The sequence below is a fragment of the Leguminivora glycinivorella genome, chromosome 11, assembly GCF_023078275.1.
Source record: "Leguminivora glycinivorella isolate SPB_JAAS2020 chromosome 11, LegGlyc_1.1, whole genome shotgun sequence".
Classification (NCBI taxonomy): Eukaryota; Metazoa; Arthropoda; class Insecta; order Lepidoptera; family Tortricidae; genus Leguminivora; species Leguminivora glycinivorella.
In genome coordinates, this window is record NC_062981.1 from 10840694 (window position 1) to 10868567 (window position 27874).

A 27874-nucleotide genomic window follows, 5' to 3' on the forward strand; every position below is an offset into this window, starting at 1 on the left:
TTTGTCCATAATATTACTTAAATCTCTTTTTACTGGCAGCAGGATGCGTCGATTTCCGTTTTGTTAACTAACTTTTGATTTGAAGTAAAAAGTTAGTGATTAAGGCTTCTGATTTCAGCACCGAAATCCTTAGTATTTTTTTTTTGTTCATGACATTTATTAGAATTTAATACCGTATCTTTCTTTAACTATTACTAGCTAAGATATTTACATTTAAGTTTCGCACTGTTTTTTTCTTCTATGCCACTGCCGTATGAGTTGAAATACCATCACAATTTAAATAAACATTCACGTACAAACCATATATATTATTATGAAACTTCGCAGCGCCTATGGCGCTTCTAGTTTAAAATTGGTATTTGAAAGCCTAAAGTTCGCTCCAGCTCGAAACTTGAGAGCTCGATAACGTCGTCAATTAGTGCGGTGCTCGAGAAAAGCCTGAGTTGGCCCGAGTTCTCACGTGCTCGAGCCTCGAGATCGAGCAACTTAATATTTGCGCTGTTAACCCTACGACGTGTGTGCGTTAAGTTCTAGCGTTGAATTTGTAATCTTGATGTGGAAATTCAAGGGCCCATTTAGCTGGCGCGCGAACTTGCTAGCGATTTTATATACTTATATTGGCGTTACATCCAAATTAGACGGCTGATCAAATGCCGTATATACTGAAACTCGCTTGCGAGATGTCGTACTGTCTAAATCATATGTGTATTGTATACGCACGAGTGTATGAGCATCTTAGCGCATTATTAATGCATTTGGCGCGGTTCAGTAGCTCTTCTGATAGGATGAATCTATGTGCTAAATATAACATGTAATCGGCATATAACTATGTTATATATCATTATGTAATTGTATAATTACCATAATTATATTCTGTGTAGGTATCATTCACGACTTCAGGAGTTACTTGTCTTGTCCTTGTGGTCACATTAAACACTAACCCCCTTTTTCATAAACGTACTCTAAAGTTTTTAAAGTTCGTTTGTCCCTTTCCGACGTATTGGTGTGATAGAAAGGGACAAACGAATTTTATCGGCTTGATAACTTTAGGGTACGTTTATGAATAAGGGGGTAATTATTGTGGGTTTTTAAATTTAAATTATAAACGTGTGTTTTTGTCCGCGACGAAACGAATGCTCTTTCCAACTAATGTCTTCAACTGAAAAAACTGCATCATTAACATAAAAAATTCAAGAAAACCGTGGGAACATTTAAAAGTTTTCCTTAATAGCTTAGATTTAAAGGCAATAAATAAGGCAGCACTGTTTGGGCGGCGCTGGGCGGGCGGGGTCGATGAACTCGCTAATAACTTCCGGTTACCTGCGAACGAGTCGTTAGCCTAGACTAGTGCTGCCACTGTTCAGGGGAATATTATGATCGGGTACATCAAATAATACGTAGTATAGGAAAATGTTGTTTTTAAATTTTAGGAAATAATATTTTTTTTTCACAGACATGCCATATTCATGTTAAAATAAATGTTTGACGGCCGGTCTGGCGTAGTTGGTAGTGACCCTGCCTGCTAAGCCGCGGTCCCGAGTTCGAATCCCGGTAAGGGCGTTTATTTGTGTGATGAACACAGATATTGGATGGATGTTTTCTATGTATATAAGTATGTATTTATCTATATAAGTATGTATTTATATCGTCGCCTAGCACCCATAGTACAAGCTTTGCTTAGTTTGGGGCTAGGTTGATCTGTGTAAGGTGTTCCCCAATATTTATTTATTTATTTATATTTATGTCAGCCAAAACTTTTATGCGCCAGTCTACTCCATATTGATCGTATAGGTAGGTAGACCGGATTATTAATATTAACCGCATGTATTGTTCTTTAAGTGTTTGAATATCATCAAGCGAAACTATACTTTTCACTGTCTTTCTAAAACATAAAAACGTTTTCATAATAAAAAATGTCATTTCGTTTCTCCATCTTATTAACTGTAATATTTATGAAACTTTCTTCAAATATTCTATGCTTATTCCAACTTTCATAAGGTACTAATTCGTCTGCCGAACAGCGTAGACGGGCGTTTCTCGCCGGTAACCTGATAATCTGTAGACGGCGACATTCTGCGGCACCTTCCGGTTGTAATTTAAAAACCATCGTAATTTATTGAGTTTAGGGTTACTAACTGAGTAGACATATCTTCCCTGCCTAGCCAATGTGACGATCGTTGACGCGACGTGGCGATCGAAGCGCAGTCTGTCTCTGTCGCGCCACTACAGAAGAGCGATAGTAGCTATCTACGATACGCTTACGAAACGTAAGAGATTGTCACTTTAGCTAGATTAGCTAGATACCTTGAGTACTAAATTAGATGTCTAAGGGTGAGAAGTACGTAACGCCTCGGAAGGATATTTGGTTATTTTATTCTGAATTTATATTTAGGGAATCTTGATTCGTTCTGTTTGTTTTATTGTTTTTTAGTACCTTATTTCATTGTAAACACGGGTATCTATTTACGTTTTTGATTTGACTTATGAGGCTTTTTGTCGCGATAACGTGTAGGTCAAAATGTGCCTACTTAATAGATTTAAGGCTCCTTGGGGCCAAGCTTAAGAAGGACATACGATGGTAGAACTACGAATTTATATATTTCCATTTTTAGGGTTCCGTAGTCAACTAAATAGGAACCCTTATAGTTTTGCCATGTCTGTCTGTCCGTCCGTCCGTCCGCGGATAATCTCAGTGACCGTTAGCACTAGAAAGCTGAAATTTGGTACCAATATGTATATCAATCACGCGGACAAAGTAGTAAAATAAAAAGTGGAAAAAAATGTTTTGACACTGATTTTTTTCTCATTGCAACCCCAACGTGTGATATATTGTTCGATAGGTACTTATTTAAAAATGAATAAGGGTTTACTGAAATCGTTTTTTTTATAATAGGAATTATAGTTTATGTCTGTCTGTCCGTCCGTCCGTCCGTCCGTCCGTTTCGGAAATAATCGCTACCAATATGTATATCTAAAGGCAAAAATAAAAAAGGAAAAAAAGTTTTTTGGTACCCCCCCCATGTAATGTGGGGGTTGATCCTCTGAGGTATTTTGAACCATATGTTTAAAGGAAAAAAAAAAATATGAAAAAAATTAAAAAAGTAGAACTTTATAAAGACTTTCTAGGAAAATTGTTTTGAACTTGATAGGTTCAGTAGTTTTTGAGAAAAATACGGAAAACTACGGAACCCTACACTGAGCGTGGGACACGACACGCTTTTGAAATAATCGCCTAAAGGAAAAAAAAGTTTTTTCACTTTTGGTTACGTTTCTGCTGCAGACTATATTGACTGTATCTTTTACTAACCCATTCGTGATCCTCATTCCCCATCCGAAGCTCAAAGCCCCATTGTCTCTTGAGTCTTGTCAAAACTCTTTGTAACCCCAACCTGTCGAATTTTTGCAAACAGCCTCCGGGCCAGCTTTGATACTGATATTATGTAAGAAGTTGGCTTTGAAGTATTGTCAAGAGTTCAAAAGCCAAACAGTTGACGGAAAATTGAAATTTTATAGACATATTGTGAAACTTGGGTAAAGGGAAGAGACTTCAATCAGTTTATCGTGTTTTCTAAAACAGGTTTGTCTAGACAGTTGTTAACAACATTGCTGGATAGGTATTTAGTTTTTTAAAGAAAATCAAGCAAAATGTTTCATAATTACTTTTGTCACGCTTTGGATTCCTCTTGCAAATTAGTACCAACTTCTTGCAAATAATTTCATTCACAACACCTATACATTCCTTTGGTTTGATTACCCATCAGTTTTATAGGTATTTTTCGTGTAAGTTATTATTTTACTTTTCTACTTTACTCTAAAGGTTTAGGTGATTTAACTACCTACATGAACGGATCCGCGGCATGAAGTCATAAACCCAAAGTACCCAAAGGTTGTCTGGAAGAGATCGCTCTTAAGCGATAAGACCGCCTGTTGTTACCTCTGTTTAATTTGTTTTTGTTTCTTGTGCATTACTTGTGAACTATGTGAGGTGTGCAATAAAGAGTATTGTATTGTATTGTAAACCTGTTCACATATTAATATGTGTACAAAACGTGAGTTACATCGGTACGTAATTCCCCACTATCGTACCGTCTCCTTAGCATTTTCAAAAGCACTAAACTACTAGACTTAGGTAAGCGTCACTTAGGAGTTAATCTTTATGCACCGCTACCCATATTAGCCAGTCAGAAGACGCCGTTCCGTCTCGATGAATAATCGAGAGCTTAATGAAACTGCTCTAAACGTGTTCCTTAAACTCCATTGAGAACAGTTGCCTTCACGTTGCATTCCAATTTTACAAATGAGTCTTTCCAAGTTAGAAGGTACCTTAAAAGCAGCCGGCGCTTACGTCGCGTAGCACCGCATTTGTATTAGAGCGTCATTCATAATAGCGTAAGCGACAACTGCCATAACCTTTACCTGTCGAACGTCACAAATTTTCTCAATCTGACACCACTCTCTTCTCATCTCTCTTGCAGTCACATACAAGTACGAGCGAGATGGATTCCGACTATTCCGAGTAATGTCATATTGAAATAGGATTGATATGAATTTGTAAGTTTGAATGACGCTTCTGGGTACACTTGCATAATGAATCGGGCCTCGGATGGAACCTATTGTTGGGAATGAAAACGTACGGAATGGTATTCAGTAGTACATACTTTTATATAATTTCACTTTTATTTCTGTTTTATTCGATTTTCAATAGTAATAGAATTCGATCTAAAGCCACAAAATCAAATCAAATACACACTCTCACTTAAAAAAACTATTTAAAAATCAAACAAAGTATTTAGGTACGCTACTATCACAGGATTTATATAATTATGAAGTTTACAATAAAAAAATATGTGAAATCATTTGTGTTCTGTCAACTCTAAAAATGTCGAGATACCTCCAGCAAATTCCCAGCAATTTTCAAATGACATTTCAAAATTAGAAAGCTGCATATTTTACTGGACTCGTGAGACTATTTATTCTTTATTCGCATGTTTCGTTTAGAAATAATAAGCATAATAGACGCAGCCATTAGAGCATGGCGTAAACATGGAACAATCCCATGCATTTGCATGTCTTGAGCCGTGTGTCTCTGATCCAATCCCACGGCCTAGATGTACCCACCCGCAATCCGTTCTGTTGATCAAAACCTGGTAAATGACATGCGAAGTTTGTTGTTTAATATAGTTTTTTTTTATATGGCCGGCTCGACACAAAAGAGGTAAAGCAGTGGTGTGATCGAAATTGAAACACCTACGGCGTGTAACTGTACTAACTGTACTCTCACTATTTAAGCATTATCAGCAGCTGTGAATTTTGTAGATTACGCTGTCAATATGTTTATAGGTGTTTATAAATATACTCCTTATTCTTAGAATTTTTGTCGAATTATTATATTAAAATATGCCTCTGCATGGTCCTTAGTGTCCTTACTATTACCGTTTGAACTTTTGCTTACTCAAAACTGGTTTACAAAACTTTTACAATGTTTTTTCGATGAATTACACAAATAACAATAACTTGTTATATTGATCTTAGTTTTTGTCATTTTCCAGGTTTTGATAAGGCGGAATCTGCCGTTCGATCCCAATACTTGCTCGCCCCGAGCAATGCAGAATTATTTCCACTCTGTACACGCAATCTTAGTCATTATCCCGCTTGGCTTAAAGATCAGATCTAAGTACGTGAAGCGTAGAACTGCGCTTCCTGCTGTTGAATGAAGAGAAAATACTATATTTTAGATTTAAACGGTTTAAGTTTATGTCTGACGCAGTATGAGATTTAACTTTAAATAACTAGTTTCGATGTCAAAGTTTGGTTACTTTCGCTTGTGCATTCAACTTCTTTAAACTAATAGGACTCATAGAATTAAAAGCACTCAAGTAACTTATTAACCTTTGCGGAAAAACTTAAGTTATGTGAATATGAATAATTTTCCAACAGATTAACTCGTCTTACACAATAATTGCACCACATTAAATAATATATGATAAATTACGGTTATTAAAGAAGCAGGTAACAAAAACCATGGGAACAATTCAGCCTATTAGGGTTTAGAAATTTGAAATGTAAATGAGTTGGGCGAACGGCGATTCCACACTACTGTGAAAAGCATTTGTTTCTCACGCAAACGCCTCTGGCACTCGAAGCCAATTTGTATGGTCGATTCCGAAGCAAAATCGGAGCATCAATATAATAATGTCCAGTTTTAGTACAAACGGCAATGTCAGATACTACGTTTTGGTTATATGGTGTGGAACGGCACCAATAGAATAATGTCTAATGTTACTAAAGTTGGATATGTCAGATACGTCGTTTTAGTTGTTGTGAATGTGGAAATGCAGCGCGTAAAAGCGTGCGATTGTGAGAATTTTGACAAATCGACAGCATTATGCGCACGGGCAGCAGTTTAAGTTTTGCGATTAAGTGCATTAAGTAAATATTCATGTTTTGCTACTTGTGCAATTTGCATGTCCGTGAAATCCAGTGTGTAAATGCATACTTTTTACTTACGCAGGTATTTTAATTTATTTATGCCGCACGACTTTCGACTCGATTAACTTGAAATTTGACAATTTGCGTGCATTTGCGAAAATATACAGCGGTTGATTACAAAATGCTTTGAATTTTAAATACACTTATTTAATTTAAGCTTAACAAATAGCGACATTTCCAACAGACAGCCTACATGCTAAGAGAGAAAGCACGCGCCGGTATTTAAAATACTTAACGCTAATGTTCTTGGTTTCTATTGTCTTCGGAATTTCTCTTTTCCATCGGCTTTATTTTATATAAATACCGAAATTAGAAACTAGGTCTCTAGACAAAACAATTCAATTAAGTTTTACTGCCAGACTCTATTATAGCTGTTAAATTGCGGGATGGAAACCAGACAATATTGGATTTTTGATTTAGTCTGTTAGTTTTAGATTGGTTTTCAACAATTTCAGCGGCAGATTGATGTCGGGCGATTGCCACGCTTTGATTTTTTACCATCAATTTCCATTGGAAATTGAATCGCTTGATAATACTCTCAAATCCATAGAAAAGCTTTTCAAAACATCAAAAGAATTTTCATGAAAGAAGAACAAGGCACGAATGAAATTAGGTCATTAATGTGTATTTCCTCGTTCAAGATCATCCTCCTCTTGTGGAATTTTCGAAAACAGTTACACGAGATTCTGGAAAAGGTTTCGCTTCGTAATAACCTCCATGGTTTTACAAAAGGTAAACCCTCTAAGCAGAAATGTTTTTAAGAACATTCAGGCAAATTTTCCTGTCATTATTTCGCATGTTTGTTTATAATTAGTTCTGACATGTTACGTCATGCAATGAACCACTTTCGAGACACGTCTACGGGCGAATCTGGCTTTATTCAAAAAGTTCACGACCGTGAATGAGGGTGCGCACAAAGCGGGCTCCGGGATTGCATCATTGTGCTGCACAAAAATGCAGCGGTGCTAATTCCGCATGCACCGTGCTCCTCGTAAATACCATTATGAATGTAGGAAAGCCTAGGGATGTGCGATTTACTATGCCCGAGTTAAAAATGTACGTATGCTAGAAGAAGATGGCGGTTTTAAATATGTTGTTTGTAATAGTAGAAGCATTTTATAGGAAGATAAACACCTTTTAAGAGATAGAAAGCAAACGACTAGACTGGTCGCCTGGTCGTAAGCGATCTCTGCTGCCCGACACTTGAAACACCAGAGGTATTATTTAGAAGCATTGTCGTTTATCCTCTTAAATTGAACAGAGAAACATTTGTCTTCTTCTTTATAATGTTATCATGACATTTTGAATCTGCTCGTGAGAGCCAGTAACTATTACGCTTTGGCAAAATAGTATAGAAACAGTTGTTAATCTCTTAAAAGGCGAACCTGACAGGTGCCCATTTATAATTCATTATTTTTAAAGGCGTTTAATACTATCTACAAACACATTATTATGCACGATTAACATAATGTGTACAAAATGCTCGCAAAGAAACAGCCGCAGCAACAGGTTGTCGACGACAGATACAGTTATGTGACACACATTGTTGACCGAGTAGATGAGATCTTTTAAATTCTTTTAGTAGCGAAATGTTACGTTTACATTACATTGTGTTACAATTTCGTGTATGTAATATTCATTATCTTTTCTATGATACACTCTCTTACAATATTGGTTTGATTTTTTATTTGCCTTAGAATTGAGTGTTCAAAAGACGCGCGTAAACAGAAAGGAAAAGTGACGAGCTCGTCGAAACCATTATGTATGTAGGGACACATAACCCACTTATTAGCTAGTAAGTAACAAGCGTTCACAGAAAATGCAATAGTCTGAAACTACCCTTACTATTGTTCATTCTCTTATTTTTAGATGAGACGATAACTCACTATGCATAGTGTGCAAGTGTGCATCAACCACATCAGCTAGCGGATGCTGGACGCTAAAGGCCTAATACAAAGTACTAAATACTTACTCGTAATAGGTACTTAAGACGATACGATACAGGTCAATTCTCCACACAAACGCTCTCGACTATTTCCTCCCTGGTTTTTGAAAAGCAATGATTTTTTCAACACAGATTATTATTATTTTTATCTGTGTCGGACCGTTTTGATTTTTTTGCTATTTTTATTTTAAAAGACGCTAGAGCCAATCAAAAATTTTCTAAAAACGGCCTTTTTCAATATGGGTCAAAAACAGGTGTGATACTCGTACTCAAGATCGGTAACAATTAGCCAAAAAATCTAAACGGTCCGACACAGATTATTTCATTGTTATTCAGATCCTCAAATTTCGTTCTGTTTAAATAAGTTTTGAAGGATTCCTCCTGGAGGAGGACAGTCGAGAGCGGAACCTCGATTTTAAAGATTTTTTCGCAATATCTTTTAACTGAGTTGTTCTTAATGGACATTTTTTTTTTCGATAAATCTTGTTAATAACACTAGTATATTTAACTGAAATTCCCAAATTGAAAGGGGGACTCCTTTCTATTTTAGCATTTTCGCTCCCGTAGCGTCTTAACTTAACTAATGTTACTGCATAAATACCTATCGTATTCAGTTACCTGCCTTCACTGTTTTACTTTCGCAATACTATTTAAATACAACCTTAGCTTGCATCTTTTATAAATTCGATAACTACAAGTAGCTCATGCGACGTCTTACAAATTTCATGCACATTATGCAAACGAATGCGGCCTACGCAAGGCAGATGCTCATACCGCTTGAATGCAGCACGGTTGCAACACAGTTTTGTTTTTAGCCTTATGCAACAAATGTGCATATCGTGATAAAGGGGATAATGGGAGCATGTGAGAACTTAAACGCGGTTGATTGTGATCTGAATAAGTTTTTCATTTCTTTTTAATGCAAGCCTTTTGAACATTTTTGTTGGAATTTGTTGGCGGAGAATTGGAACACTTTTTGTTTTTAGGTTTCTAAAGCTTAATAAACGAAATTTTGATGAAATTCAAATCGGTTTACTAGTCGTTCTTTGGAGCTAGAAATAAAGTATTGAATGATTTCATTTCCCTGGAACTAATTTAAAGAACTCCTTGAAACGACGCAATTAATGAAAACTCGTTGAATTTAATCAATCGTTTAGAAATTCGTAATTTGTGAAGTCAGGTTTTTAAATTTGATTTGATCTTTTTACACAAAAATATTTAGAATAAATACTTACTCCACGTATACGGGAAAGCGACCATCTTGAATATACCAGGCCCCGTAGCCGAATGGCATTTCCGCGACGGAAGCGAAAACGAAACGCCGCGAAAGGTAGTCTAGTCTGGCTCTGTCGCGCCAATACGCAAGAGCGATATAGAGATAGATACCTACGTCGTGAGCGTTTGTGCCATTCGGCTACTAGACCAGGAAAAATAGCTTGACCTGGACATAATTCGATAACCGTAATTTTCTTTTTCTGTCGTATAAAGTATCATTAGTGATAGTTAAAATACAAATTATTAATCAAATTAGGGTTCTGATTCAATTTAAAAAAAAATAAAAACGAACTTTGAATATTTTTTGATTTTATAACTAAAGTATTAAATGTAATCCGGAAAAAGTGCTTGTATTATGTCGTGACACCTGCATTTCATATAAAAACATCTAATTTTTATAAATAATTCATACAGAACTATCATTTATAAAGAAGGTTTAGTAAGTTACACATTTTCAGGCGTATATCGCTAGAAAATATTGTTAACCGTAATCCTGCAATTTATTATGAATATAGTATTACGTGTGTTGATAAATTATTAAAACTTATACCAATACTTTTGGCGCTTGTTCAAAATCTTAAATATTGATAATTTTAGGAAAGGAAAAATACCTAACTAAATTGAAAGATGGTAAATTTTGCCGTTAATATATTCTTAGTACTATACGAAATCAATTAAACAACAAATATGTAAGATTCATTACTTAATTGATATTTTTCTTACTTGCGCTTTAATATGAACGTTATTACCTGCAGAATAAGGTCGTGCACAGAGTAGGTATAGCTAGTATAGTAGTAGCGGGAACGGGTGGCGAGTCGTCGACACGTGTTTCGCTCGGCGATATCAAGGGCGCCGCGTTTTCAAAACGCTTCGATAACAAATATTTCACCGTCCAGTATAAGAGAGCTCCCTTATTACAAGTGACAAAAGTCATACAAATCAATTAGTCCGATAGGTCACGTTAAACTGGTCAAGTCGTTAGCTCAATAATAGTACCTATCGAGCTTGACGAGATGCTTGGATCACAACAACGTAATATGTATGAAAGCTTGCGGCGCTTAAGACTGTATTCTTTCGAGTCGTGTGTAACGTATTTTGGCGAGGCAAATTTGAAGCACAGTGCGTGTCTGTCTCACTCACTCTTACGGTAAACCTAATGAACTGTTTCACTTTCAGAGGATTTTTGAAGTAATTTGGGTAATGTGACATTGTCGCGGTGAGGTCTTTCCGGTACAAATTTATCGGTGGATCTTTTCGGATTTGTGGACGATGAGCCGATGCGATGTCGCTTCATTTTGAAGTGTCGACTCTCGCGAGGGAGTTCTTAGAGGACCGCGAGGAGCGCGTGTGACTATTGAGTTTTTGAATGATTTGAAGTTTGTGAATGATTTTATTTTGTGTGTATTTGTGTGGGCATGAGGTGTTTGTGTTGCGAGAGTCAAATCAATAATATGAGTGGTACAAATTTTATTAGGGGGCCTCATGTGTGAGAAACTCAACACTCGAATGCTGCGTAACAAAGCGAGCCGAAATCGCCTAATCGGAAGTGTCCGACTTGGTATCGACTAATCTATACACGTTGTAACATGAGAAACCAGAAATCAAAACCTGGTTTCTGGTATCTGGTACCCGGTAACCGGTAACCGGTAACCGGTATCCGGTATCCGGTATCCGGTAACCGGTATCCGGTAACCGGCATCCGGTAACCGGTATCCGGTAACCGGTATCCGTTAACCGTTAACCGGTAACCGGTGACAGGTCTCCGGTATTCGGTGACCGGTAACCGGTAACCAGTAACCAATGACCGTTAACCGGTATACGGTAAACGGTGACCGGTAACCGGTAGACGGTAACCGGTATCCGGTAAACGGTAGTCAGTAACCGGTAACCAGTATCCGATATACGGTATCCGATATCCGGTTTCCCGTGTTCGGTTTCCCGTTTCTGGTTTGGTTTTGGTTTTGGTTTTAGTTTTAGTTCTGTTAGTTTAAACAAAAAAACAAAACTGAAAACGAAAACGGAAACCGAAACGGGAATGGAAACGAAAACCGAAATCGAAACCGACACCGAAACCTACACCAAAACCGACACCGAAACCAAGACCAAAACCGAAACCGAAAAAAATATTTAAGTTCCTAGAAGTAAAGAGTGACAGAGATAGCACTATAATCATTTAAGTTCCTGGTAGTAAAGAGTGACAGAGATAGCACTCATGTTAGTCAAACTCGTGGTATGTGCACTTCCCGCACACAGTAAAGAGTGACAGAGATAGCACTATAATCATTTAAGTTCCTGGTAGTAAAGAGTGACAGAGATAGCACTGTAATAATAAAATTTATGTTCCTGGTAGTAAAGAGTGACAGAGATAGCACTATCATAATTAAAGTTCCTGGTAGTAAAGAGTGCTAGAGATAGCACTCATGTTAGTCAAACTCGTGGTATGTGCACTTCCCGCACACAGTAAAGAGTGACAGAGATAGCACTATAATAATTTAAGGTCCTGGTAGTAAAGAGTGACAGAGATAGCACTATAACAATTTAAGTTCCTGATAGTAAAGAGTGACAGAGAATAGAGATAGCACTATAATAATTTAAGTTCCTGGTAGTAAAGAGTGACAGAGATAGCATTTTTGTTATTTAAATTTCTGTTAGTAAAGAGTGACAGAGATAGCACTATTGTTATTTAAATTTCTGTTAGTAAAGACGTAAAGAGTGACAGAGATATCACTCACGTTGGTCAAAGACGTGGTTTATGGACTACTATTTGGACCCCCCAATGTCACGCTTTTTTAATCCTTTAACATGGATTGTCACATTTAGTATGACGTAATATATGAATGACGCCTAAAGATTGAGAGAGACAGCAATATTGTTCTTCAAATTCGTGGTAGTGAGAACAGGGTGCGTAGCCGAATGGCACAAACGCTCACGAAACGAAACGCTAGTAGATATCTATCTCTATCGCTCTTGCGTATTGGCGCAACAGAGCCAGACTGCGTTTCGTTTTCGTTTCGCGTCGGAGAAATGGCATTCGGCTACGGGGCCTGAACAGAGACAGCACTATGTATCGCGCGGCCGCCGACTACGCAAGTCACCGCGTAATTATAATAACCGTTCGGCTCCTTTTTAGATCGTGTACAGTCAACAACACAGCTGGCAAGACAAAGTGCCAAAAATATGTATAGAGTATTTTATTTCCTGTACAAGTGTTGGTACTTGGTACATTAAGGTGTGTGTATACATATATTTGGCACTTTATCTGTATTCACAGCTGAGTTGCTGACTGTACCAATAACGATCAACTATGAACTTTTGTGGTTTGTTTTAAATAGTTCTATGCAGATATAGATTAGAATACCTATTCTATCGGTACTTTTTGTATAGGTTATTAAATAACTGGACAAAATAATTATAATCAGTGCCGGCGTACTCCGCGATCACGATTCTTTCGCCGAGCTACAAGGCCTTGATATATAGGATGTATTATTTTATCAGCAACAAAAATATGTGATGATATTGAATTAAGGCAAAACAAGACATATAAACGCTCTCCATTATTTCCTCCCTGGTTTATGAAGCTAGAACAATGATTTTTAACACATACGAAATTCGTACACTGAAATAAAGTGATGATACTATAAATATACTCGACATTCAAAGTCGATAATCTAGTGACGTGAGAAGTTATTGATATAACAGAATTTTGCACAAAATAGGCTCACCCTTTGATGTTGAAAATGCCGCCACTCTATAAAACAAACAGACCGCACACGAGCAGCCGACATTAAATTCTATTGCACGGCGCGAAGGTCGAAAGCCGCGCTCGCACCTGGGCGTAGGTAGCGAGATCGGGTGCACGTGCGCTTACTTTTAAAATCGCCGACACGCAGGTGTCGCCGTTCGCCCTCTCTTTTCATTTATGTTTCTGTTTCAATCGGTTAGCCGTTTGCCGGCCGGCAATAAAGGTTGTTTTTTTAACCGACTTCAAAAAAAGTAGGAGGTTCTCAATTCGACTGAATGTTTTTTAGGGTTCCGTAGTCAACTAGAAATCCTTATAGTTTCCCCTTGTCTGTCTGTCTGTCTGTCCGTCCGTCCGCGGATAATCTCAGTAACCGTAAGCACTAGAAAGCTGAAATTTGGTACCAATGTATCAATCACGCCAACAAAGTGCAAAAATAAAAAACCGGCCAAGAGCGTGTCGGGCCACGCTCAGTGTAGGGTTCCGTAGTTTTCCGTATTTTTCTCAAAAACTACTGAACCTATTAAGATCAAAACAATTTTCCTAGAAAGTCTTTATAAAGTTCTACTTTTGTGATTTTTTTCATATTTTTTAAACATATGGTTCAAAAGTTAGAGGGGGGGGGACGCACTTTTTTTTCCTTTAGGAGCGATTATTTCCGAAAATATTAATATTATCAAAAAACGATCTTAGTAAACCCTTATTCATTTTTGAATACCTATCCCATAATATATCACACGTTGGGGTTGAAATGAAAAAAAATATCAGCCCCCACTTTACATGTAGGGGGAGTACCCTAATAAAACATTTTTTTCCGTTTTTTATTTTTGCACTTTGTCGGCGTGATTGATATACATATTGGTACCAAATTTCAGCTTTCTAGTGCTAACGGTTACTGAGATTATCCGCGGACGGACGGACGGACGGACAGACAGACATGGCGAAACTATAAGGGTTCCTAGTTGACTACGGAACCCTAAAAATGGAAAAAAATGTTTTATTAGGGTACCCCCCCTACATGTAAAGTGGGGGCTGATTTTTTTTTTCATTCCAACCCCAACGTATGATATATTGTTGGATAGGTATTTAAAAATGAATAAGGGTTTACTTTTACTAAGATCGTTTTTAGGGTTCCGTAGTCAACTAGGAACCCTTATAGTTTCGCCATGTCCGTCTGTCCGTCCGTCCGTCCGTCCGTCCGTCCGTCCGTCCGTCCGTCCGCGGATAATCTCAGTAACCGTTAGCACTAGAACGCTGAAATTTGGTACCAATATGTATATCAATCACGCCAACAAAGTGCAAAAATAAAAAATGGAAAAAAATGTTTTATTAGGGTACCCCCCCTACATGTAAAGTGGGGGCTGATATTTTTTTTCATTCTAACCCCAACATGTGATATATTGTTGGATAGGTATTTAAAAATGAATAAGGGTTTACCAAGATCGTTTTTTGATAATATTAATATTTTCGGAAATAATCGCTCCTAAAGAAAAAAAAAAGTGCGTCCCCCCCCTCTAACTTTTGAACCATATGTTTAAAAAATATGAAAAAAATCACAAAAGTAGAATAAAGACTTTCTAGGAAAATTGTTTTGAACTTGATAGGTTCAGTAGTTTTTGAGAAAAATACTGAAAACTACGGAACCCTATACTGAGCGTGGCCCGACACGCTCTTGGCCGGTTTTTGATCATATTAATATTTTCGGAAATAATCGCTCCTAAAGGAAAAAAAGTGCGTCCCCCCCCTCTATATTTTGAACCTTATGTTTAAAAAAATATGAAAAAAGATCAAAAAAGTAGAACTTTATAAAGACTTTCTAGGAAAATTGTTTTGAGAAAAATACGGAAAACTACGGAACCCTACACTGAGTGTGGACCGACACGCTCTTGGCCGGTTTTTTTTGTATGTATGTTACTCGATATCTCCGAGAATCGTGGACCGATTTTCAAATTATTTTTTTTAATCGAACGGGTATAACCCCGAGATGGTCCTATTGGCACCAAGTCGGGGTCTGATGATGGGATCTTGGAGAAATCGAGGGAACTCTTCAAATGTTATAGGCACATGTAATGTTTTTAGTGTATTTTTAATAGGTACACCAATATTTACGATTGATGGTAAAAATTTTAATGTCGCTGAGCTGATGATGGAAGGTCAACTCCTCAATGGTTAGGAGTTAAAGGATAATTCTTTCACTACTGTACGTATATAATATCAATAGGAACCACTAAAATCAATAAATAAATAAATTTTTCTTTAATATAAAACCGCCTTCAAAAATAAGCGCGTTACAAAACACGGAGAAACTAAAACGCAAAAAATAATAAACCTTTGAATTCAGATTTCTTTTCGTATTGCAATAATCTAAACATCCAAATTATAAACAAATCAATTATTTTTGGAGTCGGGGCCAGCCTGGGTATGGTTGGGTGGGGCAAACAGGCATGAGGGATAAGAAATCTGAATTCAAAGGTTTATTATTTGCATTTTTATTTGACATTTTATAAACTGTACGAAAAAGATCCGGATATTCATGCAACTTTTCCATGGTTTCGAAATATCTGTAATGTTCGGATAATTTTCGCATAGGGTGAACCCAATATCTCCTGTGCCTCTGCATATTGAGAATTTGCAGCAAGGCAAACGCATCTTCATCATCGGACGAGGAAGACGTTTCCGCAACGAAATCAGCCTGTATAATGACGCATCGAGCCGTGTTTTCACCTCTTGTGTGTAATTTAGATTGCGTCCCCGCCCCGTCCGCGCCTCGTCCTCGCCACGCCCGCGCCACGCCACGTCCGTTGTGTTTATTTTAGACGTAAGACGCGCCCCCAGGCGGCGCGGCGCGCGCCACACCGCCGCCACGCCGCCTGGGGCGCGTCTTACGTCCTTCCTATACAAAATGTACTGAGGAGACGATTTTTGAATTACACTCAGGTGGCGTGGCGCGGACGTCCGTTGCGCGCCCCGAGACACGCGACGCTCTGGTGTGGCCGGTACCTTACGTCCCTAACCTATTAAACGATCCGCCGCGGTGACGCGGCCGGTGCGCGGCGCGCTCTCCCAGGCCCGCGCCCCGCGCGCTCCCCCCGCCCCGCGACAGCCGCTCTACGACAACTTTGCACCCTTTTAAATTACTGACATTTACAGTTTCTTAAGCGCGACCTTCACAGTATTAATTTTGATAAAATCATGATTATAGTACACAAAAACCTGGTCTTAAGCAAAAAAATCTCAGTTACAATTTATACCTACTGAGAAATTCATGTTTATTTAAGCGTTAAAAATATATGTTTAAGATCGGTGTTAAATGTCTATATATACTTAATACAATGCAAATTGATATATATATCATGGTCACCATTTTTACCTACCTAGATATTCACATTAAATGAAAACGGTAAAAAAAGTACACAATCAGATTTATTGTCTGTGTAATATCGCTAATAACTGATCGCATCTGAGTGCACCACAAAGTTAATCTAACAAAGTTTTCGGTTAACTATTTTGCTGTTAGCGAAAAGTGGGATAATGTACTTTATCTCATGATTTTTATAAGATATGAATACGATCGTATTTTTTTTTATCTATGTACATAATTACTATTTGATGCTTAATAATAATACCCAATAAAATATCAAAAAGGACGAGTTATTGAATTATGTCCAGGGTACCTTACTTTTACTCCACTATACGCACTCTGGGTATTTAGCCTACGTCGCAAGTCGCAACTGCTTGGGCTTAAATAGTGAAACGCTTTAAAAGCACAATTACTCGAAAAACAAGTGGACTAACTCTTGGCTAGAGAGTCTAAAAACCCAGGTTTTTAGACCTATTCTACTAAGTCAGCGAATGGCAATGGTGCAGAGAAAGTACGCGCACGCAATAAATGATGCGTCTAATTCGGCCACGTCCGCGTACAATGTGGTACAAAACGTGGTAATTAGGAAATAATAACCACTGAGAGCAAACGTGTGTTGCTCGGCTCCATTCAACGCATAATCAGGTTGATGGCACGAGCTAATCAAGGCGTAATATGCAATTATGAGATTGTTGGGTTTGTAGACAAGAAATTGCACTTGTTATGAAATGGTCCATAAAATTAGTTAAAAGAGTAACTGTAAGGGCGTTATCACATTTGGCGAGTTGTCAGCGAGGCGAGTGCTCAGCGATTTCGCTGAGTGTGACTAGTATTTTCGAGCGAGTTTGTCTTGCGCTTTCGTTACGCGAAGATGTTGCGTATTCGCTGGGCCCTGGTCGCAAACTCGCCAAATGTGATAGCACAAGTGTATTCATTCTTACCGTGTCTTATCATGTAAATATTGTAAGTAAACAGACATAACGTCACGTTGTCATTCCAACATACAATACGATTCAAAGACAATCGTAACGTCAAAGGGTAAGTTCGTTCTTTCGTTACTGAATTTATGAATATCTCATTAGAAATTATTGTTGTCAGTAAGTGTTTAGTTGATTTCAATACTGTGCAAATTTCTTTACATTTCTAGTTATGTAGTTCCAGATAAAATTGTGACTGTCTTCAAGTGTTTTTTTTTATACGATTACAGTTTAAACCATCATTCAAACGGATAAGTGCGACCTAAATAATTACCCCATCTTTTAATGAACTGCTATATCTATTATCTATACATATACTGAAGTATTTACACCGTAAAACAACGAGATATTATAACTAAGCAGGTACGTAATACCTACTGGGCGATTGAAGCTGATACTAGGGGGTTACCGTCGACGTTATGAATTAATAAACCCAGAACGATATAGTATCTTGCCAGCATTACTGTAATATGAAGTCTAGCTAAAGCATTCCACGTTGTATCAACTTATGTACTGGTAATGTATTTCGGTGATAAGGTGTTAAATTCGCCTCTGTGGTTGCAAACGTTTGGTAAGGTAGGTACTCGAGTCTTTAGCCCGCCTAGCCGAAGTGAAAATCGTCGACGCTACGAAGCGATAGAAATTCAACCTATCTCTATCCCGCCTCTTCAAAAGAGCGATAGGGAGAGCTAAATAGTTATGGATATGCTTCCGAAGTGGAAGCGTTGTGACGTTGGCTAGGTAGTCTAGGTACCCAGGCCACAATCGATGTAGAAGCTTCCCTGATTATGCATTCACTCGACACGATATTGCACTTGTACCATGAGTTAGTTTGAAATCTGATTAAATGAGTTCCAGGGTGTTTTAATTAATTCAATGTGACATATATGTCTTATTAAAAACAGGCCGCTGGTACCTATATTTTGCTCAATATGTAGGTTTCCGAACAAAGTTTTGGATTATCCAAGAATGTTCAGAAGTTCTGAAATTCATCAAAACAAGCCAAGGATTCCCTTCGGTTTTGAAGTCGCACTTCGGAGTTACACGGCTACCTCCTTTTAATATTTAATCACTCCGCCGAAACCCCATGCTATCCATATGGTGCCTTTGTTTTGAAGTTTCGTAAGCGTTCACTGATCTGGCCCCGTAGCCGAATGGCATTTCTCCGACGCCAAACGAAAGCGATACGCCGCTGGCTCTGTCGCGCCAATACGCAAGCGCGATAGAGATAGATATCTACTAGCGCTTCGTTTCGTGAGCGTTTCGTGAGCGATTGTGCCATTCGGCTAGCCACCCTGGCTGCGTAGAAAAGATGCCAATCGCTTACGCTTTGCTGCGAGCTGCGAACGATACTCAAATCTTTCTAAGCGATAGCTTTTCCGTATTAGGCCTGCCTTACTCAGTCTGATTTAGATCAATCTGAGCACGGAGTTACGGAAGTAATTGGAAAATTTAGCTATTATCCAGATACATTCTGATTTTTTCAGACTATGAATTCCTCAGATTGATCTGAATTCCCTAAACTTATGATTTTTTTTATTCAGATTGATTTGTTAAATCTGTATAAGGCTTTGTGCGTGCGACAGTTGCGTATTAGTTGCCGCGAAATATTGGCGATTGATTACTTATCTTCAGACTTGTAGTCAAGAGCATAATGTCACACCACTACCACAGTGTAATAAAGACTACTACTATCGTACAGTATGGTACTCCCGCTCCTCGCTGAAAGTGCCGCCCACCCCCTCTCGGTTACCTCCTGTTACCGCCTGTCAAAAACGCGAACAGTCGACCTGTTCATATTTCACTCATACAAGCATAGTACGCGTTCACCTACACGAGCTTAGACTGTGTGCTAGGAACGCGCCTCTCATATATTTGATCGCTAGTGTCCGAGCTGGAAGGATAGAAAGAGATCTACGATACATTACGGAGCATCAACAACTGTGTGCTCTTGTTTACGGGCCCTGATAGCATTCGAGCAGAGATTCGTAGAAAACAAACAAACAAAGAAGATCACACGGTACGTTGCGCTAAGGATACACTGACGCAAGTGCGTAATGCGAACGCATTTGTGTTGCGCAATTCGTTCAAGACCTTTCATGGGAATTGTATAAGCAATTTGATTTTGACACCGACTAGTTTAAGTTTAGATAACGTTTTTGCATTAGGGTGAACTGCCATTGTGCCTTCAGTGGTTATCATGTTTGTGTCTTTGTCATTTGTCATGCAATATGTCACTTTTCAATTTACATGCTTGTTAGAACTTTATGACATGTTTGTTGGACTTGTTGGAATGACAGGTATGGTGACAAATGATAGAAAGTCGTTCATGTTAGCTCTACAGGAGGCGTATTCTGATCTGTCAGTTACATAAGTGACAGTACTGGTTTAAAAAAATAGGCTAGTTTCCTACTAGTTAGTAAATCAGCTTCTTTTTAAGAACTGTCAAAACGATTTGCTAATACGGAATTACTATGAAATACTGAGGAGTGACGTCACGGTCAATTTATTTACTTTATATTGTTAGAGTAAAAACACCAGGTCACCACTATTAATTATACAGTTTATTAAACGGAATCTCAAAATACAAGTTCAATGACGAGCTATCTTCAAGTGACGCTCTGAGTCCGTCTGCCGCCATTTTTGACAGCGATGCCTAGGGATGGGGACCAGCGACTAGTGATGTCCTTACATTCGCCCATTCTGACCTTGACCTTTCGTCCCGAAGGTCTCTGCTATCCATGCTGCTACTGATGACTGCCGCAGTCAACGCAGCCGAAGCAGGCCGCGCCTCCAACTGGTGGCGGTAGACTTCATCTGTTCATTTGTTCTTTTCTTTTCTGCAAAGTGAACAAGAACTTTGTATACTCCAGCTATACACTCAGGCCCTGGTCCTTTGAAGTGATTAACTCGAGAACCGTTGGAAACGGCCGGTGTAGTTTAAGACTAACTTACACCAAGATATGTAATTGGCCTCATTTTATAGTCGAATCATAGTAATGACATAACTAAACTCAAGATTGCATGACCAGACTAGCCTAGTACAAGTAAGTCAGGTCATTATTTAACAAATCCACAGCCAGTAAGGCTTTAAAACTATTAAGGTGCGATGGTACGAAAAGTACATGTTTTACCGCCATGATCGATACTATATATTAGTCAAATTAATTATGTAAAATAGATGACATCTAGCGGCGGGCAGGTAATTACTGGTGTACAAAACACCATCTAATATTTGCTTGTAAATAACTTCACCCATCAATACATTTCATTTATTTTCAGGCAAGTATTATGCCATTTATGCCTTAAGTTAAGACTTACGTGAGCGGTGCATTCCAACTAACCAACCGCTCAATATAATAATGATGATTGACGTCGTTTAAATAGCAAATACATGGAACAAACTCACAGTTGGCTTCGTCACTGTAGGCTGTGAAGCTCCCCACATGCGCAAGAAGGCGTACAACTCGTGAGAGGTTAACATGACACACCCTATGCGTGATCATAGCCACCTTCCAACACAGCACAAGCTCTTGTTAAGAAGCTCTGTAACATACATGGGAAATACTAAGTTCCTTAATGTAACGAGAGCGTGATAATTTTTCCTTGGAACTAAGCCAGTAGGTGATAGAATCAGTACAACACAACTGTCGTTCAAGTAACATGATAAGGTTACGAGAAATTAATTTACAATTGGCATAGTAGGTGCTCTCAATTACAGATCCGGCTTACATAGCCGTTAAATAATTTAGTAATAAACAATGACAATCAAGACATTACAAAATATTGTCATGTATTTTTTTTTTTTTTTTTTTTAATATATATTAAGCAGAATACATGGCTGTTCCTTGGCAGGACCTTTAACAACCGCTGATTATTTTTTTCTATCAACATGATAAAATTAATAAATGGTAATAATCAATGTGTACTAGCCACCAATTTTGCTATAAGACAACACACATTACCATATCAAATCTTCATACGAAAGCCACGGTGATACGGCTTCTTTCGTGGCTGTCAGCGCAACGACCGCAGAAGTTGGCCCTTCATGACAAGGTTGTCGCGCAGCCTGTAGCATGCATTCGTTCAGCTAGGCATTCCGAACAGTTGCTCTCTCCGCTCTATTGGAAACCGTAATTTCACCAGCGACCTCTGGAAAGTATGCATGTAAGTGACCCTTTCAAGGTAACCTTGAGATCATTACTCTTTAAGGTCATAAAACATGCTTTTGACAAACAAGGTCTCAAGCTAACCTCTTAAGGATATACCTCTTAAGGACTATATAACACATGATGGCATCTCTGAAGACCTTCATCACAAATAACAGAAGCAGAACAATCCTCTTAAGGATAGACTATATAGCACATGATGGCGTCTGTAAGACCTACATCACAAATAACAGAAGCAGAACAATCCTCTTAAGGATAGACTATATAGCACATGATGGCGTCTGTAAGACCTACATCACAAATAACAGAAGCAGACCAATCCTCTTAAGGATAGTCTATATAACACATGATGGCGTCTGTAAGACCTACATCACAGATAACAGAACAGAACTAGCCTCGTAAGGGTAGTCTATATAACATATGATGGCGTCTGTGAAGACCTACATCACAAATAACAAAAACAGAACAATCCTCTTAAGGAAAGTCTATGTAACACATGATGGCGTCTATGAAGACCTACATCACAAATAACAAAAACAGACCAATCCTCTTAAGGATAGTCTATATAACACATGATGGCGGCTGTAAAGACCTACATCACAAATAACAGAAAGAGACCAATCCTCTTAAGGATAGTCTATATAACACATGATGGCGTCTCTAAAGACCTACATCACAAATAACAGAAACAGACCAATCCTCTTAAGGATAGTCTATATAACACATGATGGCGTCTGTAAAGACCTACATCACAAATAACAAAAACAGACCAATCCTCTTAAGGATAGTCTATATAACACATGATGGCGTCTGTAAAGACCTACATCACAAATAACAGAAAGAGACCAATCCTCTTAAGGATAGTCTATATAACACATGATGGCGTCTCTAAAGACCTACATCACAAATAACAGAAACAGACCAATCCTCTTAAGGATAGTCTATATAACACATGATGGCGTCTGTAAAGACCTACATCACAAATAACAAAAACAGACCAATCCTCTTAAGGATAGTCTATATAACACATGATGGCGTCTGTAAAGACCTACATCACAAATAACAGAAACAGACCAATCCTCTTAAGGATAGTCTATATAACACATGATGGCGTCTGTAAAGACCTACATCACAAATAACAAAAACAGACCAATCCTCTTAAGGATAGTCTATATAACACATGATGGCGTCTGTAAAGACCTACACCACAAATAACAAAAACAGACCAATCCTCTTAAGGATAGTCTATATAACACATGATGGCGTCTGTAAAGACCTACATCACAAATAACAAAAACAGACCAATCCTCTTAAGGATAGTCTATATAACACATGATGGCGTCTGTAAAGACCTACATCACAATAATAGGTCTTATGCACATGGTCCGCCTCCTTAGGCCTGCATTGCATAAACAGAACTACTTAAGAAACAATAATCAAAGTGCTAAATGTATAGCAGACATTAAAGTAATCATTATAATTATGACTCACACTTTAAGTGACGGAAATCACTTCATTTGTGGATATCACATTAATTACACTACCATGGATACCACAAGATTCAGGTACAATGTGCTTATCAGGAAACCCTGTGAACAGAATATATTATTAACATCATGTAAAGGCAACACAACTCGGTTCTTAATCCGGCGTGTATATATGCAATGGAAACTCAGTTCTTAATCTGAAAGTAATAAGACAAGCACAACTCGGTTCTTAATCTGAGACTAATAAGACAAAACACAACTCGGTTCTTAATCCGGCGTGCATATATGTAATGACAACTCAGTTCTTAATCTGAGACTAATAAGACAAAACACAACTCGGTTCTCAATCCGGTGTGCATATATGTAATGACAACTCAGTTCTTAATCTGAGACCAATAAGACAAAACACAACTCGGTTCTCAATCCGGCGTGCATATATGTAATGACAACTCAGTTCTTAATCTGAGACCAATAAGACAAAACACAACTCGGTTCTTAATCCGGCGTGCATATATGTAATGACAACTCAGTTCTTAATCTGAGACTAATAAGACAAAATACAACTCGGTTCTCAATCCGGCGTGCATATATGTAATGACAACTCAGTTCTTAATCTGAGACTAATAAGACAAAACACAACTCGGTTCTCAATCCGGCGTGCATATATGTAATGACAACTCAGTTCTTAATCTGAGACCAATAAGACAAAACACAACTCGGTTCTTAATCCGGCGTGCATATATGTAATGACAACTCAGTTCTTAATCTGAGACTAATAAGACAAAACACAACTCGGTTCTCAATCCGGCGTGCATATATGTAATGACAACTCAGTTCTTAACCTGAGACCAATAAGACAAAACACAACTCGGTTCTTAATCCGGCGTGCATATATGTAATGACAACTCAGTTCTTAATCTGAGACTAATAAGACAAAACACAACTCGGTTCTCAATCCGGCGTGCATATATGTAATGACAACTCAGTTCTTAATCTGAGACTAATAAGACAAAACACAACTCGGTTCTCAATCCGGCGTGCATATATGTAATGACAACTCAGTTCTTAATCTGAGACCAATAAGACAAAACACAACTCGGTTCTTAATCCGGCGTGCATATATGTAATGACAACTCAGTTCTTAATCTGAGACTAATAAGACAAAACACAACTCGGTTCTCAATCCGGCGTGCATATATGTAATGACAACTCAGTTCTTAATCTGAGACCAATAAGACAAAACACAACTCGGTTCTTAATCCGGCGTGCATATATGTAATGACAACTCAGTTCTTAATCTGAGACTAATAAGACAAAACACAACTCGGTTCTCAATCCGGCGTGCAACTTGTCTTATTTTTCCCGTGCCCCTAAGGTAACACGCTTACTATATATACCATTATTGAAACACATTCCAGTCAAGCAAGAATAATCATATGGCACTTGGCTTGACTTATCGAGGTTTCACTACATTCAAATAATGTAATATTTTATCTATCATTGTTCACTTACCAAATGGTTCTTGACAAAGGTATTTATATATCATCATCAGGCATGGTGCATAAGCTTAATAATTAAACCATCAAGCTTGCCAGACACACTAGAGAGGTGCTCCAGCTGTAGGTATATGTGCAATTTAAAGCACAACATTATCCATATAGCTGCCACCTGCACAACTACATAATTTTGTTAGTTGTGTTAATACTATGCATATGCAAGAATACTTAGTACAGGTGATTGAGTTTTTATAACAAAATATCATTATTTTTGATTCTTGCAAAAGTCACAAAACATGTAAAATATATATATTCTTGTGAAATCAAGAAGCAATAGAAGTGTACAGTTATTTTTTTTTATATTTCAAGGAACAGAACATATTAAAAGTAGACAATACTTGTCAACTTCAAACGTTACCTGTTTGTCATGCTTCGGTTTAGAAACATTCCTTCGCAGTGAAGGGTTAAAAAAATTAGAAGCTCCAATTAAGTTTTTTTTACCTCAGATTATTGCACATCTGTTAAAAACTTAACTGATTGGCATGTTTCAAGCCCAATTCCAAATCAAACTGATTTGTTGTAACAGACAAGTATAGCATGTAGACCGTTAAAGTCCATCAGGTCTATAAATATCAAAATCTCTTACCATTAGCTATGACAAATTTTACCAGTGTCATAAATAGTTCAATAGATATCCAGTTTGGTGTTTCCAGCTTTTAGCAAGATTTAACCTCAGGAACTTCTGGAATCATGCCTTACCAATGCAAGTATTTTCAACTTATGGTCAATATTCACCAGGTTACTGGCAGGCAACTACTGTAATCAATAAATTAATCTGGAAAGGAATGTAATTAAGGAACAAATTATATCACTGATAATGCATTAAATGGACACTGGACTATGTCATGATAATAAATGTTCCAAATGTCTATCTAGGTAATATATTTGTCTTTGGTTCAATTTAGAACATGATTACATTGATTACATTTCTTGTCAAAAATGTTTGCAATGCTAAACCAGCATTATTATAAACAAAACAGCATCAACAATACACTATACTTCAGTGCTATGCCCTTAATTTTAACACACATTATGGTTTTAACAAGATGCATAATTAACCTCATCAAAATATTATTATTATTTTATCAACATTTTTGATGAATTTGTGCCATGTAATATAGCAACATGTTTCCTCATTTAGAAAAATGCAAGATCATACAGAGTTTATATGCATAAGAATGTCACTAAGACAGATTTCAAAATACAGTCCCCGGTAAAGTGACAAAACTTATAGTAACAAAAGAGTTGTCAAAGTTTTCTTATGCTTATTTACTCATCCATTATACTAACCTGTAGTGAATTTAAAATGTATTTACTGTCAGCATACTTACATAAGCCAGATGCAATGGCACAATATTATTGAGTAGGATAAATACCTTATTCCATGTCATTCCGGACAAACTTATTTTTAATATGACAAATAGGGCAAGATAATGATCATCTCTCTTTGTAGATCATAAAACCCATAAAGTCACATGTTATAAGGAATCATTTAGGTGTAATTTAGATCTAAGTACTTGTATCTTATACTCTGTTTCACTGTGACAATTGTCAATATATCACAAGTAGGTTCAATATGTATTATGTATTCTGAAACATATCTGGAAGCACAAAAACACAACACACAAGTGAGCTAATGATTATTCATTACTGCAGCCCCTCTATATATACTGGTAATACTCTTTGCCCGGAGCATTATGTGAATGACAACTTGGATGTGGTTAGAATAGAATAGAATAGAATAGAATAGAATAAACGTTTATTCGTGAACACAGGTAAGACAAAATACACATAATAACAACAAGACAGAAAGGAATGAAGTGCCACGAAATGGCCTCATCTCAGCGTGTTGCTGGTGACTAGCATCTCACCGTCCATGACTTACTGTGGTACTTATTGTGATACATTTTGTGAGTATATAAAAGTATTTAGTATCTTCAACATGTACATAACTAAGTTGATCTGAAAGAAAGAAACACAACACAGGCTACTATAGTGGATGTTGATAATTTCAGCCCCAGAGCACTGTGTTTGGATCACTTTTACTTCCGATTTCACACTCATTATGATAAATTATTACTCCAAAGTGTGAATATCTCGTAAACTGCAATGAATCTGAAAGACAACACAAGACACGCCAGCACACTAGGCATGTTCTATCTCTTTGTTGGCACAATTACGGACAGGTATTTGATCATAGCCTTTGCCTTTTACACTTTTAACTGTAGTATATGGTGCTAGTGTCTTTACTCGTCGAATCAGATCGACTGGTGTTAATTAAATACTGTTGGATGACAATGAATGGTTACGAGCGCGGCGCGAGAATGATGACATTGTCAATTTCGGACAAATTTCATAGTACGGGCGTATATGGGTACTTAATATCGCGCTTCTGAAACTGTTAGAGTAAAAACACCAGGTCACCACTATTAATTATACAGTTTATTAAACGGAATCTCAAAATACAAGTTCAATGACGAGCTATCTTCAAGTGACGCTCTGAGTCCGTCTGCCGCCATTTTTGACAGCGATGCCTAGGGATGGGGACCAGCGACTAGTGATGTCCTTACAATATCTTTCTCTTTGACTTATTAAAATAGAAATTATGTTTAAACATAACTACACAGATAGAAAATATCTCTTCAACCAAAGAAACCTATTTGAACCAAGAGATATCCAGTTTCCCATATCAGGAAGATTTTAATTACTTGATATAAAACATAAAATGTCTCGATGTTTATTACTTGCACTAACCATTTTATATCTTAACATGATTAGCAAAACAATCTTTTTTTAAAAACTTAATCATTTATTCCAAGAGCGTAAACGTTTTGTTCAGTGATAATTATTACTCAGAAGCAAATCAGCAAGTTCTT

General features: G+C 37.6%; 1 protein-coding gene and 1 long non-coding RNA gene across 11 annotated transcripts in view; one reads left to right on the forward strand and one right to left on the reverse strand.

The window, feature by feature from the left end:
• Positions 1–27874, forward strand: part of LOC125231467 (rap1 GTPase-activating protein 1) — a 359035-nt gene that overhangs the window by 283411 nt on the left and 47750 nt on the right. The gene's annotated exons all lie outside the window — the stretch shown is intronic.
• LOC125231468 lies at positions 21196–26021 on the reverse strand. Of its 3 annotated transcripts, none has more exons than XR_007177618.1 (3): positions 25585–26021; positions 23447–23544; positions 21196–21938 (listed from the first exon to the last, which is right to left on the reverse strand). It is a non-coding gene; the product is annotated as an uncharacterized LOC125231468 (long non-coding RNA). The 3 variants fall into 3 exon arrangements; XR_007177619.1 differs by lacking the exon at positions 25585–26021 and adding an exon at positions 24955–25072; XR_007177617.1 differs by lacking the exon at positions 25585–26021 and having other exon boundaries at positions 23447–23673.